This window comes from Phasianus colchicus, chromosome 1 (genome assembly GCF_987193195.1).
Source record: "Phasianus colchicus chromosome 1, bPhaCol1.hap1.1, whole genome shotgun sequence".
NCBI lineage: Eukaryota > Metazoa > Chordata > Aves > Galliformes > Phasianidae > Phasianus > Phasianus colchicus.
The window spans coordinates 190,322,991-190,349,709 of record NC_143436.1 but is presented as its reverse complement, the minus strand read 5'-3'; the positions used below and the strand labels follow the sequence as shown (position 1 = coordinate 190,349,709).

The following is a 26,719-nucleotide window of genomic DNA, read 5'->3' as shown; positions in this document are numbered from 1 at the left end:
TGCCGCTGCCAGCGCCGGGCACGGCGGGGGGGGGGGCGCGGGGCTGCGCCGCGCTGCGCTCCCGCTCCGTGCCCTGCGCCGTTTGGGGCTGCCCCAGTGCTGGACCGGCACACCACGCCCCACCCCCTTCCAGCCCGAGGTTTCCGAACGCATCCCGGGAGCGGCAGGCAGCCGCACGCCGGCGTTCAGCTCCCTGCTGGGGGTGAACGGGGCTGCCCTGTGCCCGACCCCGGGGGGGGGCGGCAGCGCGGCGCGGGCTGCCCGGTGCCAACCCCCGGGGGGGTGGACACAGCCGTCCGGCCCCGCTGTGCTCGGCTCCCGCCTCGTTTTACGGTCGTGGAGAGGGAGGAAAAATCCCAAACCAGGTGAGTGCTGCGCTCCTTTTCTTAAAAAAAAAGAAAAAAAATACAGAACGTGCGGGGATTCGAGGCGGTTTTTCGTTTAGGGTTGTTGAATTGTCCCCCCTCCTTCCTCCTCTTCAATGCGTTTGTCCAACGCACGGTGCATTGCCCAACGCGGGGAAGCGCTGCCGAGCGGGTTTGGGGAAAGGGAGAGAGAAAAAAAAAAAAAAAAAAAAAAAAGGAAAAAAATCCAGACCGAAGGGGAAAAGCTAAATTGAAGGGAGAAATCCAAATTTAGGGGAACGAAGCCAAATTCATGGGGAAAAAAACAACAACAACAGCAAGAAATGACAGAAATAATTCGGCTACGGAGCGCTGCGCGTCCCGGGGAGCGCCGGGGCGGGGATGGGGACGGAGCAGCGCCCCGCGTGTCCCGCATCGCACCGGCGGGCTGTACCGCTATGTTATGTCATGTATTACCGTTATGTCACGTATTACCGCTGTGTTATGTTATGTATTGCCGTTATGTGACTGCTTGCTCCCATTGCCCCTCCTTTCGTGATGCACTGAGATCGGGCTGGAAAAGAAACAAACAAAAGGACCGACCTCGCAAAAAGTCGCATAAGGGGGGTGTTTGTTTATTCGTTTATTTTTTCTTCTCTAAGTTTTGTTTTGTTTTTAGGATGTTGTTAAGGTTTTTCCTTGTTTTTTTTTTAATTTTTTTTTTATTTTTTAATGAGCCTTTGGGATCGGTGGTGCGTGGTCCTGCAGGATCCCCCCCCTCTGAGCCCTTTGCAGTAGGTTGGGGTTCAATCCTGGCTGTGTGCAGTGATTTCAGGCTCCGTTTCCCAGCTACCCGCTTCCTTATTCCAACTTCCATGCTGTCGGACACAGCCCTTTCCCTATTGACAAACATGAGAGGGCAGCTATTTTAAACTTCTTAACAACTTTGTGCTCTGGCAGAGCTCCATTCTGCCGCATCCTCTTTGCTCCTTGCGAGATCTTCTCTTGCACATTGCTATGTCAGTGCAAGATGCAAAGAAACTTCCCCAGCATGGCACCCCATGGGGCTTTTCCCCTTCTCCAACCCCGCTGCTGCAGCGTGGCAGGGTCCTCTTCTTCCTTCCTTCCTTCCTCTGCAGTACAAACTCTGAGGAGATGAACAGCTACATGTAGAGGAGTTGCCTTTGTTGTGTCATTTTTTTTTTTAAACCATATTTATTTCCTGGAATGCCATTTTCCTCTTTATTTTAGAAGGGAAGGAACTGGGAACCTAACGCAGGATTTCCCTTCCTGCCTATGAAGGAGAAGTCTTACAGCAGTGATTTCATTAGGTGTGAAGGTGGCACTGGGAATGACGTGATCACTTGAGAGCATATCCTGGGAACTGCTCTGGGAAATGGTGATATGGAACTTGCAGGAAGGAGCACAAGTCCATGGGTTTGTGGTTTAAAACTAATGCCACTTCTGTGATGATGCTGATATTGGATGCTGCTGTCATCTTTATTTGCACTTCTATCTTTATGTAGATTTATTGGGATCAATGCTTTGTTATTATTGACTTCTGTGCTGGCATCCAAGTTACTCAAAATGTAATTGAAGAGGAATTTAAACTGAGACAGGGGAGGTTTAGGTTAGATATTAGGGGGAAGTTTTTCACTCAGAGGGTGGTGAGGCACTGGAACAGGTTGCCCAAGGAGGCTGTGGATGCCCCATCCCTGGAGGCATTCAAGGCCAGGCTGGATGTGGCTCTGGGCAGCCTGGTCTGGTGGTTGGCGACCCTGCACATAGCAGGGGGTTGGAACAGGATGATCATTGTGGTCCTTTTCAACCCAGGCCATTCTATGATTCTGTGATAAGTAGTGCAGAAATCTGTGCTGTAAGATGAAATTTTGCTTTGCAGCATTAGACACAAAAATGGACCAAAAGCTGCAAATCACTCAGGAACTCAGTGACTGTGGGGCAAACACAAAGCTGGACTCAGGAATTCCTTCCTTTTCAGTAATTGGAATCAAATGGTTTCAAACTGAAAGAAGAGAGGTTTAGATTGGATATAAGGAAAAGTTTTTTACAGTAAGGGTGATGAGGCATTGGCACAGGTTGCCCAGAGAGGTGGTGGATACCCCATCCCTGGAAACACTCAGGCTGGAGAGGGTTCTCAGCACTGGATCGAGCTGTAGGTGTCCCTGTTCATTGCAGGGGAGTTGGACTCAATGGCCTTTAAAGGTCCCTTCCAACTCAAATAATTCTATGGATTTCCTATCCAGGAATTGAGGTCTGGGGAGGAAATGAGTTTGTTTGAGGAGGAGGTGGTGGAGGAGGGTTCTGTGCCAGAGGCTGAGCTTCACTACGGGATGGACAGGGCAGGTGATGGTTATGGAGCTTTCCTCTGTTATGCTCCCCTTTTCTCCAGCCTTGCAAAATGTAGAATCAAAGAATTGTAGAGGTAGGAAGGGGCATCCAGAAATCATTCGGTCCAAACAAGAAATCATAGCAGCTGGGGATTGAATAAATTCGCTAATTCTTAAAACATTTCTTTTTTCTAGGGCAGGACCAACAGTATGAATTCAAGCCTTGCCCTCAGCAAGGACTGAGAAATGTGGCAGGAGCTAATTCCTGCATTTTGCCATCAGCTCCCAGGCAATAGGACAGCTAAAGATTCATGGCAGTAGTGTGACCAGCGTGGCAGGAGCTTGTGGGGAGGGCATGCCCAGCAGTGCTGAGGCTGTTGAAACTGAGAGGCTTGCATGAATGCTTGCAGAGCTTGAGAACTGGGGGTTCAGTAGACAATAAAATGACCTTTTTTATTACAAGGTGGATTTCCAGTGCTAAAACCATCCGGGTATGTAGACAGAGGTTTGGGCAGAGATGTGTTCTGCAGCCCAAGCTGGGCTGGTGCTGAGTGTTACGTGACCTAAGGCAGTGTTTTGATTCACTCTTCAGCTCCTGTGATTTCATTTTGCAGCAAGTCACTTAGCTTCCTTCCCTCCCATCGATTCTGTCAGTAGCTGACTAACTCCTCATTTTGTTTTTAATGGCTCTCTTACAGTGTGAAACAGCTGTTCTGTCATGTTTGTCATGCAGTCCTGGTGGCTTATGGTCATGAATTTATATGGAGAGAGTTGGGTCAAATATTTCTCAGGTGCTAATATGTTGAATTAATTAGGGCAGAACAGGACTTGAACATGTCCCTTGTCAGTACTTAAACAGAATCTGCACCACCTGAAAGTATGTCACTGTTACAGTAGTTTTATAACTAAGCTGTGCTACTAAGCATTGGCTCTGAATGTAGGACAAAGGCAAGGGTATTAGTGAGATTTGTGTTGTGGTGTTATTTGATTTCACCTTACGTAGATAAAAGTGATTAGAGGGCTTGTTGCGTTGGGCTCTGGAGGGATATTGAGGCTGCAAACATCTTGAGAGCTAATTGCTGTTTGTCACCTCACCTGGAGTTACTGCTCTTCCACTTCTCTCTATGAAAGGACTGTATCCTGCAGAATGAGTTTAAATGAGGAAATAAAAGGATGTTACAGGTGCCAAAGTTGCAGAAGTCAAGTGATGCCTGGGTGACCCGGTCCTGCTAGAGGTGCTGGATGCAGGAAGGAACGTGATGCAGGGCCCCAGCAGCCCAACCCATGGCTGCACTGGGCTGCTCCTCATCTGCCAGGAAGTCACAGGGAACTAAACTGTGCTGTTTGACTGTGTGTGCACCGATAGGGAAGGGGCTGCTAAAGATGCTGGACTAAAAGAATGACGTGTCTGATGAGGAGGTCATGTTCTGCCCTGAGCTGGTTGAATCTGAAGGCGCAGGGACTTGTCAAGCCCTCTGGTCTTTCTAGCAGTCATAGAATCTTAGAATGGCCTAAGTTGAAAAGGACCACAATGACCACCTAGTTTCAACCCCCCTGCTATGTGTAGGGTCACCAACCAGCAGACCAGGCTGCCCAGAGCCACATCCAGCCTGGCCTTGAGTGCCTCCAGGGATGGGGCATCCACAGCCTCCTTGGGCAACCTGTTCCAGTGTGTCACCACCTTCTGAGTGAAAAACTTCCTCCTAATATCTAACCTAAACCTCCCCTGTCTCAGTTTAAAACCATTTCCCCTTGTCCTATCACTATCCACCCTTGTAAACAGTCGTTCCCACTCCTGTTTTTTTACATTCCTTTCAAGTACTGGAAGGCCACAATGAGGTCTCCCCAGAGCCTTCTCCAAGCTAAACAAGCCCAGTTCCCTCAACCTTTCCTCATAGGAGAGGTGCTCCAGCCCTCTGATCATCTCAGTGCCCTCCTCTGGACCCGTTCCAAGAGCTCCATGTCCTTCCTGTACTGGGGGCCCCAGGCCTGGATGCAGTGCTGCAGATGGGGCCTCACAAGAGCCGAGTAGAGGGGGACAATCACCTCCCTCTCCCTGCTGGCCACCCCTTTTTTAATGCAGCCCAGCACACAGTTGGCCTTCCGGGCTGCAAGCACACACTGCTGGCTCGTGTCCAGCTTCTCATCCACCAGGACCCCCAAGTCCCTCTCTGCAGGGCTGCTCTGAAGGGGTTCTTTGCCCAGTCTGTATAAACACCTGGCATTGCCCCAGCCCAAGTGCAGCACCTTGTCCTCCTGCTCCAAGGTATCATCCATAGGTACTGAAGTAGTGAGAACTGTGGAAAAAGCTGAGATCCATGTTCAGGACTTAGATCAATGCCTTCGTTTTGGAGGTGAGTGTTGATGTTTCCAGGTGATCAGATGCCAAGTGAAAGGGATTGCTGGGCTTGGAGAAGAAGTTACTCTCCAGCTGCCCAGATTTTGGTTTTGCTGTACTGTGAACTGTGCTTTCAGTAATAAAAAGCTGACTTGAAAAATAATCATTAGCACTTCTCTGTGATTTAAATTTCATTGCCTGAGCTCAGAGTAATGGAAAATAGATCAGTCAAAGCTTTTTATCTAACAAGTTTCTAAAGGCAGCCAGCTTCATTTCTAATTAGTGAGAGGTTCTCTGTAGGACCATCTTCTCTGCTTCCAGGGCCTGATACATGTTATGTTCGTGACTGTTGTGGATGCAGCACTGGAAATATTTATTTCAAATAACTAATTTTCTTAAAAAACACACCAAGGCAAACTTATACATGTATAACTTATTTCTTGGACAGCCTGATTTCCTGTTAACAACCTCAAAAAGTCCAGTAAGAGGTCTCTGTGCTGCTAACAGAGCTCTTTACTGCCTTATTTTCCTAACACTGGAGGTTTAGGATATATTACAATGGTGTCTGAACCTGATCAACAGAGAGGAAGAGCCTCTGAAAGTAAAGTAGTCCTGTTTGGTTCATGCTCTATAGTTATTAATTAAAATATCTGCAGAATCAGAAAAGCTTTCACAATTTGTTTGGTATTCCCATGAGGTCTTCTAGAGAAATGGGATCACTCCATTCTGAGATGAATAAAATGTTTGGATGTGAGACTTGGGCAGCCTCTCTCCGTTATTCTGAAGTTACCATGAAAATATTGGCTCATTCTTGAGGAAGAGGTGAAGGGAAATGACAGCTTTTTAATTCTTGCATCTCCCCTGCAGTCTGTGGTGTATCACATCCTGTGGGGAAAAGGTATTTATGCTGAAAAACCTACAGTAATAAATTCAATTAAAACCCCCACAAAGATGGAGGTGATCTGTAGCTTTCACAAGGGCACAGGGGTGGGCTCTGGGCTCCAGAGGACCCTGGGGAAATCTGTTTGGATTCATGGACTGGGCAGCCCATGATGAAGGTGGGCAGCTGGAAGTTTGAAGTTCAACCTGTGCGGTAATGGCTTCCAGCTCTGCACCTCCTCTCTGTAATCCCTCCATGGCATGAATACAGAAAAGGGATGCCACTACAGACAATTTTAACACTTAGCAGCAAATTCCATGTTCTCTAACCAAACCCTGCTCTGGTGAAGTCAGTATCCATGCCATCCCCAGCTCCTCCAGGCGGTACCTGCCTCCAGTCTCCCCATTCTGTAGCCAGAGGAGTTCTGCGTTGCCCTCCAACTTCTTAAACATGCATCTGATAATACAGACATCCAGCTGTAAATATTTACTCTAGGGACCATTACGTGGTTATGGGGCAGTTCTCAAACAGTGCTGGGTATGAAAAAAGTCCTGCAGAGGTTCTAGCTGCATATACCAGAAGCCTGAAGCATCAGAAGCAGAGTTGGTGCCTGATTTCTCTATTGCATTTGTCCTTGTTCAGAACAATTTGTTCCTTCTAAAAAGGGAACCGTGCCCATTTTCTTCCAGCCAGCAGTATTCACATTTCAAAAATATGGTAGTAGCATTTTGCTCGAATAGATGGATGTGTGTGCGTGCACATCAAAAACCCTCCAAATAATGTCAGGTTTCTGTTAACTCTTTAATTTCAGAAGCCAGGTAGGAACTGCAGAGTATGAGCTTTTCAGGCTAGTGAGCTTGTGATTGACTTATTTATAAGAGAGAAGCACGAGTGTGTGGTTTGGTTGGAAGCTGCTTTGTGGTGTCTATAGGGGTGAAGTTTCTTCTTGTGCTCTTGGGTGCTGCCAAGTGCTGACCATCTCCCCTATGAATATGGTGTGTATTTGGTGCAGGATCCAATCCTACATTCCATTCTCATCTACCCCCCAGCAAAACTGGAAAGTTATGTTCATACTGTGATCCTTAGGTAATTTGCAATGTTCCCACTGTGCTTCCAGATCTTGGAAGCTAATTTTGTTAATCAGAGTTTTCTTAATTAGGAAATCTTTATTTCTTTTGCTTATATATGTATTTATATTATTGTATATTATATGTATATTGTTATATTTAAGTATATTATTCATGCATTTATCAAGTATATTTTAAGCAGTTCTGCTGTCTCAGTCCCCTAGAAAAGCCATCTTGCATTGCATTCACTCTTGGCTGTGCCAGTAGTCAGTCCTGTGGTGGAGACCAACCCTGTTTTGCCAGTATGGGGAATTCTTAAAGCTCCTCATGGAGTTGCTGCACTGCTGTGCTTCCACCACCAATAACTTGGTCTTCCACACCGTAAGCCTTCAGTCCATTGTCAGTGTTGTCTCTAAGCTGTTGTGCAGCTGGATTAGGAAACTACTTGTTTAAAGAGAATTTTATTTTATTTTTCCTGTTTTTTTGGATATTTTTGCTAAGTTAGCTTTCTTGGAACAGCGCCTCCAAACCAATTCATTTTGCAGCCATGCAGATGCTTACCTGGTATTTAATTTTAAAAAGTCTCTTCTATTGAGAAATTCACAGAACCATAGGATATCCTAAATCGGAGGGGACCCACAAGGATCACCAAGCCTCTCATCCCCCAGTCTGTGCTTACAGCCAGGGCTGTCCCATCCCAGGTGAAGCACCCAGCACTCGCTCTTGTTAAAGTGAAGAAATTCAGAATAAATTGAGCGTTGATGTGCACAACTAAATAACCAAGGAATGCATTTACTGCGGGCTGGGGCTAATCCTGTTCGAGTAAAGGAGGCTGATTGTGAAATAAATATTAAATAAAGTGTCTCATTAAATTGTGCCGTTTTACTAAAGCTGTCGCCGCAGGGAGGAAAAACCTGGCGTGAATTAATGTTTGTTTACTTCAGCTGTCAGTCAGCACGGCAGTGAGCTTGCTGCATCAGTCTGCAGAAGGGCCATTAGTACCCAGGACATCCCGCTTCAATGTCAAACTCCTTGCTGAAAAATGTGTGGAACTGCATGAAAAGAGATTTCCATCGCCTTAACGCATCTTTCACAGTATTCCTTATTTTGCTCGATGACATCAGTTCTTGAAGATGCTGGAATGCTGTAAAAATATCTCCTGTTCAGTGTTGGGTGGTGCATAGTAAATCCATTTACTTATGTCTGTATCTGATAGTTGAAGGGTTGCTCCTGAACCTCCCTGGTGCGATGCAAGGCCATTCCCTCTCATCCTATCAGTGTTACCTGCCAGGAGAGCCAACCCCCACCTCACTGTTATCTTCTTTCATGGCATTGTAGAGTGCAGTAAGGTCTCCCTGAGCTCCCTCTTCTCCAGACCTAACAATGCCATATCTTTGTGATAAGACTTTTTTTCTGCCAGTCCCTACTTTGTACTGTGAGAATCTGAATTAGCTGCAGCTTGTTGGTGCTATGGTAGTAAAAATAAGCTGTACCTGGGTGTGTGGGGTAATCATAGAGTGATAGAATGGCCTGGGTTGAAAAGGACCACAATGATCAGCCAGTTCCAACCCCCTGCTATGTGCAGGGTCGCCAGCCACCAGACCAGGCTGCCCAGAGCCACATCCAACCTGGCCTTGAATGCCTCCAGGGATGGGGCATCCACAGCCTGCTTGGGCAACCTGTTCCGGTGCCTCACCACCCTCTGGATGAAAAACTTCCTCCAAAACGAAATTAGTGATCTATAGAATGAATCTTTAGTTTCACTGCAAAGCGATCTGTGTATAATTTGCAGTTTTCTCTAAGAGAGCTTTGCAGGCAGAACAATTGAGCTGTGCATCTAAGTGCTTCATGATTAAAGGCAAGGCACTCCCAAACTTTCTGTCTCCTGGTTGCCTCCATCTGTAAGATTGAGATAACCTCAGAGGGTTGCCTTGAATATTCATCAGTGATTTGTTGTGTGCTGCCGATGAAAAGTGTTATGGGCAATGTTAACGAAGCTAATAGCTCAGCCTCTGCTTCACATTGATCAATATTTCAGCCATCTTCAGTCTCCACACAGAGCACTAGCAAATTCTGAACTGGGCTTAGTCTGTAGATGACAATAATAACTCGTGTTTATGCAGGGCTTTTCCTTTGGAAGAACTCCAAAGAATTTTATGAACTGTCATGCAAGCTCTTGGCGCTGCATGATGGGTTTTGTAATGCGTTTGGCAGCAGTGTGTGAAAGGAGAGGAAGAGAGAAATAATGGTGTGCGTGGTGAGGACGGCGCAGGTAGGTGAGTAAGGAGTCAAGCTATCACTGCCAGAGCTGTGGCTGAGCTTTGAGGTGATCTGGGATTCCTAGAGCTCATCTGGCTGTCATGCAAAATGCGACATATTTCTTGCGGTCCCATTGCACTGCAGCATGAATTCAATCCCAGTGAAGCAGAAAGAGCACGGTTTGCTCTCAGGGGTTTCCTTCCTGCAGACCATGTGCGCTTCTGAAGATCATCATTCCAAAACTGTGGTACAAAAATGTGATGTCAGTGATTTCTCAGCTCGAGTGACAGCACGTCTCATGTCCTCTTACAGAGGCAGAAGTCACAGTCACTTGGAGTTTGCTCTGTACGTCCAAAAGAGCTGAAAGTATAGCCCAGAGAATTTACACTCCAACTGAAATCCCATTAACTCTAAATCCTCTTTGGTAGCGTAAATCACTTTGCAAAGATGTTGGTTAAGGATTTGTTATGTTCGATTGGATCTGTTCTCTGAATGATGGAGCGTTGTCTTCTCTGAATCATGGACACCTAAGTTGGGTTCTCTGAAGTTGAATGTTGTAGGTCCCAAATGCTGTCACCGGGGAGAGATGGTAGATTCAGAAGTGCTCTGAGGTGCTTATCTCATTCACATATTAAATAGGGAATCCGGGTCTTTTATGAGAGTCAGCTCTTCAAAGGTAGTTAAGAAGAAACACTGCCACTGGAGGTGCAGTGCAGTCTGCCGGAGCAGAATCACGTGCTGCTGCTTTTAAAGCCTTGACACAGGGTTCAAGCTATCAAATGAAAAATGATTTTATCAAATGGAAATGGTTTTAAGTTGAAGGAGGGAAGATTTATGTTGGATATCGGGGAAGTTCTTTATTATGAGAGTGGTGAGGTGCTGGAACAGCTGCACAGAGAGGTTGTGGATGCCCCGTCCCTGGAGGTGTTCAGGGCCAGATTGGATGGGGTCTGGGCAGCCTGGGCTGGTACTAAATGTAGAGGTTGGTTGGCAGGGGGGTTGGAGATTTGTGATCCTTGAGGTCCCTTCCAACCTGGGCCATTCCATGATTCTGTGAAATCATTTACTAATGAGAAGTTCATCAGCTTTTGTACATCCCATGTGAGAACATATTTCAGAGAGGTTTTGAGCACTTGACCAAATGCTGAAGCTTCAAGAGCTCAGAATTACTGAAAACCAACCTAGAGAGGATCGGAAAGTGGGTACCATAAATTAGTACCTACACCTGGAAGCTATGACAGGAACACAGGGAAGAAATGTGTTGCTGCTGTATGTGCTTTTGTTGGACAGCAACAAATGTCCAAAGCAACCAGGCAACTGCAGCTAAACAGGAATGGCAAGAGCCTGTCCACCTTCATTACAGTGTGGCCACTAATTTGGCCTCATTCCTGCTTGCCTGTTGATTGCAAGACTTGTAGAAATCGGATTCTTCTTGTAAGTTTTGCTGAAACAATTCTTCCTTTGGAACCTTCTGGCACCTGTTTACGTGATTGCAAAAGACTGCTTTCCATTTCAAAACGGAAATAAAATGTACATGACATTTCAAGGAAAGGAGAGCTCGTCAAAGTCAGATTCTTGATGGCAGTGTTCAACCAACACTTACATGCTGTGGAGGTCTGCTTGCATTGTAGCATCTTCAGGGTTGGTCCGGGCAAACTAGTACTTCTGTTTGGAGCTCCATCATCCCATGGCTAATGGAGACATCGTAAGTCGATAAAGCACAGTTTGAGGCTTGGCTTCCTGCCTGTGCCTCCCAGTTATATATGCACACACTGAATTTTACAATAAAAACAAAACACCAAGAATAATTATAGCCTGCTGAGTGATTTTATATTTGGGGTATATTGTGTTGCTGGGACTCTTAAAGCCTCTGAGTCATGGATTCTGGTCTTTCTAGATGCTTATAATTCTCTGTGTTCTATATTTTGCTAAACCCCACCCCTCATTAAATATATGTATTGATGACAATCAGTGACTGCATTCATGTTTAATCTAGTACATTTTTCAACTTAGGATCTCATTCACCCGTATTGTTGTAATTGGTCCCCCCTAGAGCTACTGCTTTTAAAACCTTGACACAAGGTTCAAGCTATCAAATGGAAAATGATTTTATCAAATGGGAAATGGTTTTAAGTTGAAGGAGGGGAGATTTATGTTGTACCAGAGTACCAGAAGTACTCTGGTAATTAGAGGAGAGGTTGGTTTGCAAAGGTTACTGTGACACCTATAACCACTCTATCTCGTTTTGATCCTTTCATTACCTATGCTTATGACTTTGTGTCATCTCAAGTAGGACCTGCTGTTTGTGTGCAAAATGAAGGAGGAGTGTGAATTTTTCATTTGCATGTTAATGGAGCTTTGTCTGGGAAGGTATGATGAGGATTCAAGCAGTGCTGTGCAGAAGAAGATAACATGTCCAGTATGCAATTAACTTTGATGGCTTGTAGTTCTGGCATTGCTAATGGCAATAGCATTGCTAAAGGCCTTTGTCTTCTGGTATTTCATGTGGACCAAGCCAAGTGATATGATTTAGGGAGAGAATTATTATGGGATATGCCTTCCTGTAAACAGCATCCATCTCCTCCTAGGAAGGAAGTGCTTGTAATTTGTACACCCTCTTGAAAGTGAGGATGTATTAATTGGGCCTTAATATGTGATGTGACACATAGGAGCACAGTGGTAAATATTGTACTCTGAAACTAGCTGAATTTCTCATGTGTAAGACATGCATGTCACTGGGAATTTGGGTTATTCTCAGTAAATGCACTGAAGTGCTGATGTACTGTTATTTTGTGAAGTTAGTTTGGCTTTGAGGGCTTTGTCTAAGGCATTTTATCCTCAACTTCTGGTTTTAGAAAGGAGCATCTATTATTTTATTCTAACCCTGAAATGGTTCCCAGTGCAGCATGCCTCAGAGTGTGACTGGGGTCATTTGTCCTCCTTCAAAGGACAAGCTCATATAATGGCTGTTTTGACTATAGCTGGAAGTGTCACAGCACTCCCCATCATGTTCCTGCTTTTGTGTGGGATGAACTCCCTCTGCCCTGTCACAGAAATCCCTGTAAATACAAAAAATGCATCTTACATCACTTGTTCACGTCCCTCATAACTCCCTACCTGGCTGATGTTGCCAAGGAATTTGATGGTGAGTTTAAATCGTGTGGCTCAGCATCTCAGCTGGAGCAGGGGAGGTTCTGGGTCCTTTGTGCATCAGACCCAGAGCAGAATAAATGACGTGAGAGTAGTGACCTGGCATTTCCACCTAGGAATAACAGGCCTCAAGAAGGGAGCCTTGCTGCTTTAAATATGGGGTGGTTCTCTAGGCAGGACTTGTGTGCATTACACACTGTGTTTCATCATTGCTTGCTGAGGAACTGTGCAAACACAAAACACAGCTTCCACTGGGCAAAGCTCAATGTTTTCTGGTGGGTAACAACAGGTCATGGCCATAAATGCAGAGAATGAACTCATTTTAAGCAGCAGTCACAGATGAGTTGGAGGGAGGACAGCTTGTTGCAGAGATCTGCCCATGCACATCCACTTGTGTATTGGGGATTGTGGCTGGGATTTATGTGAAATGGCTGTGGAATGAATATGAAAAGTAATAATAAGGGAACCAGTGGAAGGGAGAGCAAAGGGAAGCCCTGAAGTTGCAAATGAAACATTATCATTCAACGATGTTGTTGTTGTTGTTGAATGGATGCCAGCGAATGAGATCTGTGAAGGCCAGAGGTCAGTCACAGTAACTGAGGTGTCTGGAGGTGCTGAATGGGATCAATCCTTTATTTGTTAATTAATTTATTTAAAAAGGATTCCCCGATGTACTTGGCATGGAAGAGCTCTCTTGTTAACAGACCTTAAGCCAGTTCTACAAATACACAACCTAGGTTAATGGCAAAGCTGCCAGTGGTGAGGCTTTGCATGGAGAGGGTAGAACAGTCCTCTGGAGCAGTTGGAGCTGAGAGCTTTGAGAAGAGGTGGATATTGACCATTTTAAGCTGGAAAAGTTGTAGAGAGGTACAGTTGGCTTTTGGAGCTTCAGAGCTGCTTTAGCTATCCAGAAGTTTAACGTGTGTAGCAGAAATACTGAATGGCATGGTTTAGTGAGCATGGTGCTGGTGGGTTGATGGTTGGAGCAGATGACCTTAGTGGTCTTTCCCAGCCTTAATGAACCTATGGTAAGTAGTATCCTTTTGATGTCTTCTGCTTACGGAAAATTACATTAGGACTGAAAGGCTTTCCAGTGGGATCCAAGGAAGGGAATGGCAGTAGGATATGAGGGAAGGATGTAGGCAGCTGGAGAGCAGCAAAGTTTCTCTCTGCCTGGAGAAACGAGGAAGACCATGGAGGGAACACTGTGCTGCCACAGGTAACTCCTGTGTTCCAACACTGGAGGTGGGCAGGGAGAGGGGCAAGAAGAAATGATTATCTGCTTGGTGTTGGTAGCTCAAACTTTTATACAAAGTTTACTACTTGAAAGGGGCATTTCCTGAGTGCAAAACCCAGAACTGCTTCCTAGAGAAAAACGCCTGCCCTGCTACACCTTTCTTGGCAGTTGCTGAGCAAAGACAAGTGTACGTGTAGGAAGGATAACAGAAGGGCAGTGGAAGGCATGCGTAGTGACTGCAGAATGAAAGATAGGAAAAAAAATGCATGGGTAGTTAAGAAGAGCAAAGCTGAGTTGGGAGCAGCAGGGGGATGAGTCTGCAGAGGTGAAATAGTTTATTGAAGAGACTGTGAGACTTGGATCTGGCTACACAGAGGCTGATCCCAAATGTCTGACCTTGGGCAAATAACTTCATCTGTTATTTTTCCCCATCTGGCCCATGTGTACTGAGATCTCCAAGGTGGGAAATAAAGCTCACAAAGTGATTTTTGTGTAGTAGGGAGGATGGTGAGGTCATCAGCCTGGCTTGGATTACTGTAGTAATACAGTAATTAGAAGTTACAGATACTTCTAGTCTGTAGATTAGAAGTTACTCTTAATTATGAAGAAAGGGGAAAAACATACACAGTGTGCTCAACCCGTTCGTTCTGTCAGATCTAAAGGTTGTACTTGTGGGCACATCTGCAGGATGGAAATGTACACTCCTTGCAAAAGTTAAATGCTGAGTGAAAGTTTTGATTTGGACTCGATGAGCCTTAAAGGTCCCTTCCAACTTGGGATATTCCGGGTTGTAATGTGGGCCTTTTAGAGGGTTCTTCCAACATAATAGCAGTAACAGAACATCGGTATATTCTTCCAAAGCAAAACTCCTTTTTATGATGTTGGGGTCTGTATGGCCTTCTGTAGAGGCTGGTGTGAATGAAGCTTGCATCGTGCACTCTGTGATACAACCCAGCAGCAAGCAGTGAAAGCATGGACAGCCTGAGGACTGGGACAGACAGTGAAGCCACATTGTAGAAGCTGTAACACTGCTCATGTTTTTTTAAGTAACCCTACTGGCATTCAAGTTACCTTCATGTTTTTGACTTGCTGGTTGTTGTAAAAACACGATGAATGAATAATTTAACCTCAGAGCCGTGTTATATTGTTGGGTTTGGCTTCCTGCACATTCATCACAGTGAAGATGTAGGTCCTAAGGGTGATGGGGATGATGTTTGTAACCGTGCTTGAGCTCTGCTTTGCTGACTTCGGGCAAACACAAGGTGACACAGAGCTCCAAAGAGCAGGCAGCGTCTGCACTGACTTCTCAAGAAATACACGAACAAACCGTGCTTTCTGTGACCTTCATCATCTGCACCTTCAGCGAGTGTACCTGGGAAGCCTCCCTCTGCGCTAACCCAGTTTTGTGGAGGGAGAAGAGAGGCTGTAGGTTGCCAAGAGAAGAAACTTGGAGCGATTTCAGTGAGCTCCCAGGGCTGCCAGCTTCCGCCCTGCGCTGCGCGTGGGGCCACTGCGGAGCAGCAGCAACCAATGCAGCAGATTAGTGAGCACACAGTGAAATCTTGGATTTCTTTGCTGGAAATGAAGTTCTTCACTCCAAAGGCTACAAAAAGCCTTTTGTTTTACTCTTTCTGATGTGGGGAACTTGTTTTTGCCATAAGCCAGCTTACGTTTCTCTGCCAAAATGGTGCTTAAACCCGTCTCCTTGTTTTGCACCACAAATGGGATACTTGATGCTTAAAGCCCAAATTTTCATGATTGTTTGGGGTTGTTTTGTGCTTTTTACAGCAAACCAAAAGCCTGTCAGTGAGTTAAAAGCATGTATTTCATTACTGATGCATGGCTCGCCTTTAGGTGACTCTTGCTATGATTGGCACCAAGATTTGTACTCCAACCCTATTTGTGCTCAGTTTTGGGAATTCAGATTCCCAAATATGAGGCACAGTTTCACCAGAATACACATCTGCTTTGTAGTTTTAGCAGTGGTGCATCTTCTGACTTTCCACAGAGCTGACCCAAAGGCTCTTGCTCTTGTCCCTGCAGGTGTCTGATGTGTGGATCAAGGCTCAGGATGGCTTTTGCCAACTCGTCCTTGCCACTGTCCCTTCCTGGCTGCATTTCTCCTGCCCTGGTTTTGCTGGGACTCATGATGCTCCAGCAGCCTCTGCAGGGCATCTTTATCACAGAATCATAGAATTATTAAGGTTGGAAAAGACCACTAAGATCATCTAGTCCAACCATTGACCCATCCCCACTGTGCCCACTAACCACATCCCTCAGAGCCACATCTCCAGGGACGGTGACTCCACCACTCCCTGGGCAGCCTGTGCCAATGCATTTTTGCTCTTTATAAGAAATTTTTCCAAATATCCAATCTGAACCTCCCTTGGAACAACTTAAGGCAATTCCCTCTCATCCTAGGTCCATCCAGTCCTTCTACACTTCCGATTTTTTTAATATTTTCTCTTCTTTTATAGTCAAAATTGCCTTATAGTTTCTTTCTGCCACTTCTTTTTTTTTTTCTTTTAAACCTAGATTTTACAGCTAAAACATTTATTTTCCCCATAATCTGTAACAATTCCAGGTATTTCCAGCTAAGCAAATACCGCAGTCCACATGAACCCAATTTTGCAAGCTTTTGTTACTGTTTGCTTTTTTCATGCATGTATCCAGTTCTTCAAGCTGGCTAAATATCAGTTGTTCCATTGCGTGACTATTCCAGGAACACTGAGGTGCTTTTACTAAAAGGGAGCAGCAGTGCATGGTAGTGATGAAGATACCAGTCTTGGAAATAGTGGGCGTTTGGGCTCATCCCTTGGAGGAAAGCTAGATGGAAAAGCAAAGGAATTTGGAAAGGTGGAATTTGCTTGTTGTCACTCAGTTGGCTCACTGCAGTGCATGTGTGGAAGTCTTTGCAAACTGTCTGAAAAGTTGGAAAAAAAAGAACAAATAGTGACCTTAAATCTGTTTTCAAACTTCAGTTTTAAAGCGATGATTCCGCAAAAGTCCCTTGCACAGAGCTTTGCTCACTGGTCTCCTTGTGAAACGCTGAGAGGGAAAACTGTTTTACTAAATGAGAATGCCTTCTGCTCAGTTTTGAGTTACAATTGTTGTTATTGGGTAATCTGCTCGTCTGTTAAAGAACAAATGGTGTCAGTCCAAATAATTTGATATCAACTTAGGGAACGGCGAGGAAGGAACAAATGGGAGATGTTACATACCCACACAGAGGCACAAGCACAGTCTGTTCATCTCATGCCATTTCCTCTGACAAGCTGTATCCTAAAGAAAAATGTCAAAGTCTTTATGCGTTTAAGAAGCTGATAATGCAGGGTTTTTTTGTAACCAAAACACACTTTTCTTTCAGCAGTCAAGATCTTGAGCCTTGAATGTAACTAACTGGCAGTGGCCTCAGGGCAAAGTCTCCCAGCTAGGATGAAAGACATTTGCTTTGCCACGTCTTTAAGGAAGAAAAAATTGTCTGGTGCCCCTTCCAGTTCAGCAACTGTCAGAGAATTCTTCTTGCTTGCAATCACAGAACCATTAAGGCTGGAAAGAGCACTGGGATGTAGTCCAACCATCAACCCATCCCCACCGTGCCCACTAACCACGTCCCTCACAGCCACATCTCCACATCTCTTTATCATCTCCAGGGACAATGACTCCAGCACCTCCCTGGGCAGCCTGTGCCAATGCCTCACCACTCTTTCTGAGGAGGCCCCTGCTTTCTTCTTTACCATCTCTCCCAGCATCCACCTACTCAGGGAGTAATTCGGAAATGCTCTGGACTCTAAAATGCCAGAGAACAGCAGTCATCTCAGAGCAAGGATGCTGCAGTACTCGAGGGGTACCCTGCCCCAAAGTCCTGTTCTCTGTGCTTTTGGCTTATTTTGTGGGCAGAGGAGCCAAGCCTCTTGTTGTGGGTTGTGGTTGGAATTCCAGCAGCTCTGGCAACCTCAGTGCAGTGGGTCATGGTTAACTTATGAAGCTTTTGTGTTGCAATTCCATGTTTCTAAGATGAAAAGTTGTGGAAATCTGCTTATCCCATCGTGGGTGCACACCTCCTGTTGGTGTGTTCATATTGAGTTGCTGCCCTATGAGCACAGTTTGTCCCTGGAGAGGAGGAAGATGAGGAATCTCCTGCCCCGTACACAAAAGATAAAGGATCCAATCTAGTTGTACAAGGCTAGGTTGGATGGGGCTCTGTACAACCTGATGTAGTGCCTGATTTAGTTGTTGGCAACTCTGTCTGTGGCAAAGGGTTGGAACTGGATGATCTTTGAAGACTCTTCCAATCCAACCCAATCTGTGATTCTGTCATACCAGTTGTCTTTGTCATACCCTGTTGCCTTTAATTTGCACCCCTGATCACAGCAGAGCTATGAGGTGATGCCCACTGATGCCATCACTTTGCTCATCTGTGGTTCTTGCATATGCAATGACTTTGAGTGTGACACTGCAGTTCTGTACCCAGTTCCTTTTTGGGGAGCTTGTGTTTTTGTGTTTTCCATTAGGGAAAAGGCTGCTGCTTTCCAGTGAGTCACGTCTGCATTGTGCAACTTCTGTAGTCCCAGCAGATGGGGGTGGGAAATGTGGCAGGAAGGAGCCTGGCCCATAGAGGAGCATCACTTCCAGCAGCTTACAGCAAACATGATCCCTCGGGGTCCTGTTGTTCATCCCAGACAAAAGGCTGGAGCAGAGTGCAGAGGAAGGCTTACAGGAAGGGAAGGGCTGTGAATAAAATGGGCAGAAGAAGCCGTGGTGGTGAAAGGGGTGATGGAGAGCAGCAGGCATAGCTGGAAGGAGCCAGCTCTTGGGGTCCTGCTTTGGCTGCTGAAGTTCCAGCCAAAGGAGCACCTACCTCTGCTCAGAAATTCTGCTCTGATAAGATGTGTGCATTGCTGTGCAGGGTTTACTGAGTGCATGGGTTCATGAGCTGTTAGCAGGAAAACGTTCCCTTCTAACCATGAAGAAAAGGCATTTTTGTTGTTTCCTTTCCTACAAAACACACAAGTCAGAGAGTTGGGGATTTTCTTTGCCATGACAACCAATGGAACTGCAGAGCTATGTGATTTCTTTATCCTTCCTATGATTAATTTTTTTTTTTTCTTAAAGCCACGTTGCTGACTGTGTTGGGAAACATCAGGTGGTATTTGTTTTTCTCATGTAGATTAGGCAGCGTTTTATTGCATGTTTGCTTGAAAGGCAGAGGAAGCTGGGGATATTGATACTGCCATGACTCATAGAATTATAGAATGTCCCAAGCTGGAAATGCACCCATAAGGATCATTGAGTGCCAGCATTTATCCTCTTTTAAAAATTGCTATCTTCTGCTCAGGAATTTCCCCAGGGTGCCAAATAGAGACTCAACACCAAAAAAACCCAACAACACAGCACACTAAAAACATCCCCTGGGGCTGCTCTGTTGCTAAGGAATAGAGATAAATGGTCACACACACGGAGCTGATGTGCCACCCAGCATCTCTATGGCTGTGGCAGTGTGTTGGTGTGAGCTCTGTCACTGGGCACTTCCCAGACTGCAGTGGAGGACTGCCTGCTGTTTGCTGTAAGTACAGAAATCAATGATTTTTCTGCTTCCTAACATTAGCCCCACGGAGGTCAAAACTTCAGCGGGTTGCTGCCAGGAGATTGGGATCAGGAAAGGGTGATTTCTAACGTGTGATAGAAATAAACCATTGAGCAAAGGGAATGCACGTGCTGTGCTTTGGGAGATTATGGGCTCTGTCATAGGGCTGTCACATGCTGACAGCATCCAAAGGGTGAGTACTGGTGCTGCAGAATCTGCAGTTGTGCCACCTTGTTCTCTGCAAATGCAAAACTCCATCAGCAAATCTCTGCAATAATTTATTACCTGGGTGGCTGGAGATGGGGAGAAGCTGAGCTTGGGAGCAGAGGTGAGCAGAGGTGAAGACATGATTTATCAGGACCAGACTGTTGTGACAGGTGCTGTACTTTAATGCGTGCACACACACGAGAAGCTTGGTGCTGTGGGCTTCTGCCTGCTTTTCTCCTCAAGGCACCACTTGCTGCTTCAGCTCTAAATAATAAATCTGAAGGACCCTTCCTTTGGAATGCTGCCCCTTGGGAATGATGCTGGTGCTGGGGATGTTATTCAGACAGCATGCCCAAAAGCTGTTTGAGTAATGTCTCTGCAGAGGTGGGAGATCTGAAGCAGAAAGCTTACACCAAGAACTGGTGTTTTGTCACTTCTGAGGATTTCTTTTAGTGTCAGTTTTAACCCATGCAGACTCTTGAATTGCAGCCAGCTACCATGGATCACAGAATCACAGAATTGCCAGGTTTGGAAGGGACCTCAAGGATCATGAATCTCCAACCCCCCTGCCACATGGAGGGATGGATAACTGTGCTTTAGCAGTGGATTTGGATACGTGAAAAGTGCTGTCACCATCTGAAAGTCTAAGTGGAATTGAGAGCTGGCCACATGTTTGTTAAAATTTGGCCAGAAAATGGATATAAAATCATCATCTAGGTTGGATGACTTTCAAGATCATCAAGTCCATTCGTTACGTCATGAAGAGATTTATGGTATTCCTATAGTAACCTTGTTTGGGAGCCATCATTATGAGAAATGGCAATGATGGAGGTATTAGTGATGCTGAAGGTACTTTCCTATAGAAATGAAATTCTGGGAGGTGCAAGCATGGCCAGCAGCTGCAGGGTTGGGATGGTTTTGTGTCATCACTCCTGTTTTGTTTCCTCTTTGTGTCATCACTCCTGTTTTGTTTCCTCATTTCAGCCATGAGCTGCTCCTCTGAAAATGAAACCACTTTGTGTTTCTGCAGGTAAAATTGGAGCATTGCGCCAAAACCTGAAACAATGAATAGACACAGCAACTCGTAACCATTGCTTTGGTTGAGCTTTGGAATGGGCTGCAGTCCCAACACTGGTGGTATTTAAGAGACATGTGGATGGGGCCTAAGGGAGTGGTTTAGTGATGGGACTTGGTAGCTCAGGTGGGTGTTTGCACCTGGTGATGCTGAAGGTTTTCTCCTACCTTCAGGAGCTGCTGCCTGTCCTTTGTCCCCAGGCTCCCACTGCCATTTGGGGCCATGAAGTCACCTGCAGCCTACAGCCGAGCTGAGTCAAACCTCGTTCTGCTCTCCCATCCCCAGAATGCTTCCCATCTGGATTGGGACTCAGCTGTCAGAGTTTGAGCTGCCTCAGAGGCAGCAGGGCTTAGATTGGCTTAAACCAGTCGTGAAGCTACGCCCAGCTCTCTGTTTTTTTTTTCCCCTTTCTTCCCCTTCTGAACAACTTGTTTTCATGAAACATCTGCTGCTCTGGCAGATTCTTGCGGTTAGAAATATTCTGGAGCCTTTCTTTGCAGAAGTGCAGCTGCCTGTGTATTCCTTATCAGCTCAGCTGAAGGCTTGCTGTCAAATGAGAGCATTTTTGAGGAGAAAATGCTTGTGCTGGCAGTGTGGCTTTGTTACAAAGCAGAGGTTTATGTGTGCAAGAACATACGCGATTCTACAGGTAAAACATGCTTCCTGGGTGGAAATGACTGAGGGTTATGAATTGCTTCTGGGAACTGATGCACTGTCTCCACCATCTTAACAGGGGTCTGGAACTCTAATTTTATTGTACTCCTCTGTCACTTTGTGTTCAAAAAGTATTACATTCTGGAAATATTCCATTAAAATGCAGCAGAGCCCTTGGGAAAGCTTTGTTACAACGCTTTGGGCTGTGACAAAATGTATGAGAGATGCTACGTAGGGGTCAAGCTTCTCAATGATGTGTTATCCCTCCAAATAAGGAGGATGTGATGTGTTTATTTTTTTTTTCCAAATAAACCTGGTTTATTTATTTTTAATACGGTTTGTCCTACAGCTGCAGTGTCTTGGCTTGTGCAGTCTAGGCTTTGAGTCTTGCTGCTTGTAGCTGTAGTGGGAGAGAGAGCATCTCCTCTTTGGAGACCTGGTGATACAGCATGCAGGCTGAACCTAGCAGAAATGAGTGGCAAGATACTGTCTGCTCCTCAGGAGGTGTAGCTGTCTGAATATTAACAACATCAACCCAGTGGATGAAGTGTGGTGTCAAGAAGGAGTTTCTTCTTGCTTATTTCTTCTTCCCTTCACTGCTGATATTGATCACTTACTGTTGTATTTTGGAAATGTTACCTATAAGTCCAGTGTATCTTTCCCAAACCACTGATCCAGGAGCCCAAACTTAAGCTTTTTGTGGATCCTGTTGTCTGTTTTGAACAAGCAGCAAACTTCCATCTCATTATAGGAGTTAGCCTTTTGATTGCTACAAATAGGCACAGGTCTTCTACCATTCACCTACCCTTAGCCCAAATTTCTGCTTTTGTTACCAAAGCTTTTTAGTGATGCCACATCTTGCTTTCAGGGTGCTGCTGAATTGTTGTTTCACCCCCATTGATAGAGGTTGGTGGAGCTCATCCTCTGCAAAGATCAAGGTCCTGTTGTCACCCTGAAGTGGACATCTATGTGCCACATAGCTATCAGCCTGCTCCTCAATATGGGTGATCATGACAGTTGCCCAAGGACTGGCAATTAAAAAAAACCAACATACCACAATCTCTACCACAAACAAAACCCAGTGATAAACAGCAGCAAGATAAGTCATGGTCTTTAAAACTCAAAAAAGTTTTCTTGGATGTGCTTTTATAACCCAAACTATCTAATGCCACAGAATTACAGGAATTGGAAGGGACCTCTGGAGATCGTAGAGTCCAACCCCTGCTAAAAGCAGGTCCCCTACAGCAGGTTGAGCAGGAAAGCATCTTTCACAGTACAGTTGTGGCACTCATGTCACTGGTTAACGATAAACACGCTGCTTCTGCATTTGTAACCTCATTTCAGTCATGATGTTCTGGTAAATATCCACATCTTTCCTTACCTTTTCTCTTATCAAAAATAAGATGGTGTCAAACAGTCTAATCCAGCAAATGTTTTGTCAGAATGCTGTCACCCAGTGCTGAGATATATCCACATGTGACTGTGACACCATTCAAACCCATGCCAACCCCATGAATGAATGCACCTGGGGATGTTCTTTGTATACCCACATCCCTTTCTTCTGCATCAAAATGGAATCATTCCTCCTTTGGCATTAGCACACCAGTGACGAATTTCCCTTGGGAATTGCACGGATGGGTACCATAGCTGGTGTTGCTCCTTCTCCCTTTGCTTCACCTGTGGTGGAGTGGCAGCTGCCCAAAATGCAGCTCTGTAAAGGACAGTTTTGTTCTCTGCTGCAGAGAGCTGGACACACAAAGCTTTCCTGGCTTTTCCATGCAAAGCACAATCCAGTGAATTCTTGGCTGTGGTTTTAAAAAAAAAATTGTTTTTTTTTTTTCACATTTGGGAAAAGGCTGCTGCTTTTGAGTGGATAAAACAGCATTTTTGGCTGGATTTTTGGCAATGCAATTTTTCCACCTTTGGAAGTCAGTCTGTCTGCTTTGCTGGCTGATTCTTTAACCTCTTCCATGCAAAAATGTGTTGCGGTGCAGTTTGCAACTTGGTCTTTGGAGTGACTGATGTGCACATCAGCATTTTTTTCAGTCCTAAAGAAATTATTTTTTTTTAATTTAATTTTTCAAGTGGTATGTGTGTGATTTTTCCTAAGTAATGCAGAAATTATATTATTTCATAGAATCATAGAATGGCCTGGGTTGAAAAGGACCACAATGATCATCTGTTTTCAACCCCCTGCTATGTGCAGGGTCACCACCCACCAGACCAGGCTGCCCAGAGTTGCATCCAGCCTGGCCTTGAATGCCTCCAAGGATGGGGCATCCACAGCCTGGAGCATCATCACTGATGAACAGCTCAGTCCTCAATTATATTTGATGGAAAATACCTTATTTGTGTGTGGGATCTTGCATTTCTGTGTCCATTCCTGGTGCCAAAGGGTGTTACAAGTGCTACCAAGTGAAGGTGATAGAAAAAAATTAAATGAGAAATTAACTTTCCAGAAGATGAGAAATTTAAGTGGGGAATCTGGACCAGAGGAACAGTTTTGTTTTTGATCTCTCCTGAAGAGCCTTTGGTGAGACTTAGAACCTTCAGTGACGTGTCTAACCCAAACACTGCCCATCCTTCAACAATTCAACAAAAATTGATTAGTGAGGTACATTAATCCTGCTTTTGATGCTGGTGCCAGCAAAGCACCCCAGAAGATGTTAAGGCATGTGAGGGATGAGCAGGGCATGTGAGAGAGCCAGCATGGCTTCAGCAAGGGCAGATTGTGCCTGACCAATCTGGTGGCCTTCTAAGATTGAGTGATGGCATTGGTGGACGGAGGGAACTGATGTCATCCACCTGGACTTCTGCAAGGCCTTGAGATGATGGACACCACATCCTTGTCTCTGAATTGGAGAGAGATGGATTTGAAGGGTGGACTGTTCAGTGGATAAGGACTTGTTTGGATGGTTGTTGTCAGTGCCAGAGGGTTGTTATCAATGGCTCTATGTCCAACTGGAGGCCAGGGATGAGGTCCATATTGGGACTGGTACTCTTAAACATCTTTATTAGTGACATAGGTGCTGGGATAGAATGCACCCAAAAGATTGCTGATGATGCCTAGGTGAGCAGTGAGTTGATAGGACAGAAGGAAGGGATGCCATCTAGAGGGACCTCCATGGGCTTGAGAAATGGACTTGTGAACCTAATGAGGTTCAGCAAGGCCAAGTAGAAGGTGTTGCACTTGGCTCAGGGCAATCTCAAATAGAAGGCACTGCGCTGGATGTCATCTACACAAAGACTTTTTTGTCGTTACAGAACAACAAGAGTGCATGAAAATCTAAAAATCGCTCCTAAATTTGAGACTTGCAACCTACAGCATTAAGAGGAAAGGGCAGATGGAGTGGGCAGTCTACAGTTTGTTGTCTGTGGAAGTGGGTAGAGCTGGTATCTGCCTGTAGGCCATGCCAAGGCTGGGCCTTCTGGTGTTGTGAGCATAGGCATCACCTCAGAGCATCTTGCTCTCCTAAGCAACTGCCCAGTGAAGCAGAGCTCCTATTCTGGGCTCTTCTGAGAAATGATATTGGTACTGGATTTATCTGGTGAGGCACAAGTCACTGGTTGGGGTGTTACATGTACTTCTTGAGGCCAAGGAATGTGTGACGTAATTGAAGTAGGTTGGTGAGCTGCAAGTTTTCCCTCATGGCAATAGAGGAGAGGGGGAGAGCTGTGTGCTCTGTGCAATCACTGATGCAAAACCCCTCAGCTTTAGCATTTTTATTAATTACAGAAATATCTCTGTAAGACATGAGAGTTTGTACCTGCCACTTATTTCACTTGGTTTCTGTAAAGAAGAAATACCCTGAACAAGGATATGAGGAACAGAAATCTCTCCAAATAAAATTCTTGGGTAGGGTTGAGGTTTTCATAGTGCACTACTTTTTCCAATTGGAAACCTTGTATGCAGTGTTGGTGGGGCTGCAGTGTGCAGGGCAGCCCTGCACATCCCTGTGATGTGTGTGGCAGCTTAGTGCCTCCTGGGAGCATCAGATGGACTTAATGAGCCCAAATTTGTCAGTGGTGGCAAGTGCACGGCAAGCCTAACATGCCTTGGATGCTGGATGTAGTAGCTAACTTGTGCATGGAGTATATACATCTGTGTTTTGACTGGGCAATCACCAGGGTATGGAACTTCTGCACTCTGAACCTTCTCCCTGCATATGAGAGACTGATCTTTTTAAAGAGTCCACCTAAATGAGCGTGTGGATCCCACCTGGAAGCGGCTTTGCTGCCACCAGCACAGATCAGGGCTACGATGCAGCTAATCTCAGCTTTAATGGGAATGAAATCTCTCTTAATTCTTTCTGTTTGGATGGAAAGAAAGTTCAGCCTTGTGGAGAGAGGGAGCAAGGAAGGTGGGCAAGGGCGCAGGAGGAGATCCGGGCTTCTGCTTCTCAGAGGGACGTGAGCTGGGCTCGTCCTTGGCAGGCACAGGAACCTGCTTGAGCTGGCAGGTGCTCTGGAAATGGAAATATTTTATCCTGCCTTATGTAATGCAGCAGCATGTCCAGAGCTGAGTCCCCTGCAATTTTCTGGCCCGCAAGGGATAATTTTCTGCTTGAAATCTTGGCCTTAGTTGTGAATTTCCTTGCTCGTGTGGTGTGTGTGTTCCATGTGATTTCTGTATACATAATAGCTGCTGTTTGAACTTCAGTAATTTAGGTAAATTTGTTTATGGCTGTTGGATGATTAAGAGCAGAAAATCTTTGTTCTTTGAGTTGTATAAATACATCCAAATACACCCTGCCCTACTGGGTAGCTATAGCAGTAGAAGGGGCTGCAGATCCTCCTCTGCATCTAATTGAAGTAGGTAGTAAATGCATACTGTGGGGTTGAAAAGTAGATAGGACTGGAATTTATATTATTGGGGTTCCTGGCTTCCTTTAGTGCCTCAGTTTCAGTTTTTATCCCTAAACGTGGAGGAGCCTCTGCAGTGTGGATTGGACTGGCTGTAGATAGTTATGAATGACCACGCATGGCACTAAGCCTGCTCTGATTTGGGGCCAGTGGTCCCTGACCATGTCTGGTAAGCAGAACGTGCCCATGAAGCCTTCTGATACCTCCTGAGGCTGTGGGAATTGATAATCCATGAGAGGTGAGCGTGATGGGCTCAAAAGCCTCTGCAACTCAGGAGGGACCGAGATACTGCAGGAATGTAGAAACAAGAAGATTATTTCTGTTTTGTTCTTCTAAAACAAAGGCGTTGAAACGCTCTTTTAGACATAAGAGGTTTTTGACTTTGGATGAGGGCTGCTCATGTTCCCTGAGGACGCATTATCTGGTGATCTGGTGTGCAGAGGTTGGCACACCTTGAGGTCAGCTGAGTTAGTCTTGTTCCTTTGAAGTCTTATGCCTTTCATGAGCCAAAACAACTTGGGCAAAACCATCATCGTAGACTCTGCCCTTGTCAGGCTTAGAGATGGAGAGTTATCCTCAAGCAAAGGAGTCAAGAGAGAAGCACCAGATGTTTCATCATCTAAAAACCTCATTCATACTTGTGTGTTTTGGGCAGGGACTACAAAGACTTGCTAGTGTAAAAGCTGGTGAAGGACATGCAGGCTAGAAGT

The 26,719-nt window shown here is 45.4% G+C and overlaps 1 protein-coding gene across 2 annotated transcripts in view; it reads left to right on the top strand.

The window, feature by feature from the left end:
* RAB30 (RAB30, member RAS oncogene family) overlaps nt 1-26,719 on the top strand; it is a 47,177-nt gene continuing 20,458 nt past the window's right edge. For both annotated transcript variants that reach the window (XR_016463466.1, XM_031612460.2), the window contains exon 1: nt 1-365. The gene's annotated coding sequence lies outside the window, so the exon portion shown is untranslated. The remainder of the gene's footprint in view (nt 366-26,719) is intronic.